Source organism: Musca vetustissima, unplaced genomic scaffold (assembly GCF_032173495.1).
Source record: "Musca vetustissima isolate MV318-11 ecotype Yass unplaced genomic scaffold, APGP_CSIRO_Mvet_v1 utg8279, whole genome shotgun sequence".
Classification (NCBI taxonomy): Eukaryota; Metazoa; Arthropoda; class Insecta; order Diptera; family Muscidae; genus Musca; species Musca vetustissima.
The window spans coordinates 82,401-84,975 of record NW_026889560.1 but is presented as its reverse complement, the minus strand read 5'-3'; positions in this window follow the sequence as shown (position 1 = coordinate 84,975).

The window sequence follows — 2,575 nt, the reverse complement described above, 5'->3', positions numbered from 1 at the left end:
CATTCAATGACTTTTCTACAAATGATTTCATAATTTTTCAATTTATTTGCGAGAAATTTAAAATAGGGGGTATCTAGATTAGATTAATTTAGGTTCCCGTACGAAATTTACAATTTAGCTTAGCTGAATTGGGTTTTTCGCATGGTTTGACATATTTTCTTTGACAAAACTTAAATTCAGCTTAGCTGAATGGCGTTTTCTCTTCAAAAACTTCAATTCAGCTTTGCTGAATTAGATTTATGATAGAACACTTCTAATTTGGATCAGCTGAATTGGTTTTTCTTTTGGAAATCTTCAATGTGGGCTAGATTAATCTAGGTTTGCGTACGAAATTTACAATTTAGCTTAGCTGAATTAAGCTTTCTGTGGAAATTTAACAATTCAGCTTAGCTGAATTTGGGTTTTAGCATGGTTTGGCATGTTTTCTTTGACCAAAATTAAATTCAGCTTAGCTGAATGACGTTTTCTCTTCTAAAACTTCAATTCAGCTTTGCTGAATTAGATTTCTGATAGAACATATCTAATTTAGATTACTTGAATTGGTTTTTCTTTTGGAAATCTTCAATGTGGGGTAGATTAATCTAGGTTTCCGTACGAAATTTACAATTCAGCTTAGCTGAATTAAGCTTTCTGTGGAAATTTTACAATTCAGCTTAGCTGAATTGAGGTTTTCGCATGGATTGTCATGTTTTCTTTGACAAAGCTTCAATGTAGCTTAGCTGAATTGTGTTTTCCCTTCAAAAACTTCAATTCAGCTTTGCTGAATTAGATTTCTGATAGAACAACTCTAATTTAGATCAGTTGAATTGATCTATCCATTGGAAATCTTAAATATGGGAGAGATTAATATAAGTTCCCGTACGAAATTTACAGTTTAGGTTAGCTGAATTAAGCTTTCTGTGGAAACTTTACAATTCAGCTTAGCTGAATTTGGGTTTTAGCATGGTTTGACATGTCTTCTTTGACAAAACTTCTATTCAGCTTAGCTGAATTGTGTTTTCTCTTCAAAAACGTCAGTTCCCGTACGAAATTTATAATTTAAATTAGCTGAATTAAGCTTTCTGTGGAAAATTTTGAATTCAGCATAGCTGAATTGGATTTTTAGTATAGTTGGACAAGTTTTTCCATAAATTACCTGTTTTTTTTTTTTTTTGGCTAGACGTGTTGTTATGCCCACGTTCCTTTTTTTACCGTTAAGTTATTTATGTTCGTAACAAGTGTTATTTATGGAAAATCCTTTATGCTCTTCACGAGTATTTGCATATGTAAATAATGTTATAAAAAACAACAACAAAAAACAACAACCTCTGACTCTTTTTTATAGAAATTTAATGTATATTTGCTTCTTTTTTCTGATATTTTTTATTGAATGTTGTTTAGCTCGTTTGCATTTTTATGTTCCACACGAATGTTCGCAAATTTCGGCGGGAGGTAGCTTAACCCCTTTTTTTAAGAAAACATGCATTCCAGAGATTTTGTTCAAAAAATAATTTTTGATGTCTATAACAGATTTTCCTTAAGCATTTCTCATAGCTTCGCAATGGATTTTTCATTGAACATACGCTTCCCTCCCGACCTTCGCTTATGTTGGGTGCCTGCCATCATAGAATGTAATTGGCTTTTCCGGCAATGGAGTTCAAAGGTAAACACAGCTATACTTGGAATTTTATTGTCATCAGTGAAGGTGTTCCCTGCAGCTAGGAGAGGATAGGGGGCTGGTGCGGAATTGTGAAACATATCATTGGCTGTGACAACAACAAGAAAGCAAAAGACGTTTTGTAACACGCCTGAATCATATGTCATGTTTAATTTACGCTAACAATATTCTTGTTATTTTTCTACTACCACCTACCAGACTGTGAACACACACATCCTTGCATACATATATGTTGGTATGCATGATGGCAAACACGTTCTGCAAAGTACGGTTGCCTAAATTAGCTGGGTTATTTTTAATTTTACTCAAAGTCTATATAATTCAGCTAAGCTGAATTAAGGTTGGCTGTAAAGTAAATTGAATTTGGCTGATATTTTTAAGAGAAATTATTATTCAACTAAGGTGAATTAGCTGAATAATAATTTAGTTACACAAAATTCAAAATTTTGTACAGAAACCCAAATTCAGCTATGCTGAATTGAAGATGTCATACTTAAAACCAAACTAAATTAAACATTTTTTATAAAAAACTCAATTCCGCTCAGCTGAATTGAAGATTTTGTAATAAACACCCAACATAAGTAAGATGAATTCAAGATTTTGTAATAAAGACCCAATTCAGCTAAGCTGAATTGAAGATTTACTACCAAAAACCCCCATTCAGCTAAACTGAATTGAAGATTACTTAACAAAAACAAAATTCAGTTAGGCTGGATTGAAGATTTATTACCAGAAATACAATGGAATTAAATAATACTAACTAGAAACCAAATTCAGCTAAGCTGAATTGCAAATTTCCCAGCAGAAACTTAATTCAGCTAAGTTGAATTGAAGATTTCATACCTAAAACGAAGCTGAATTAAAATTGTTTATTAAAAACTAAATACCGCTCAGCTAAATTGAAGATTTCGTAACAAA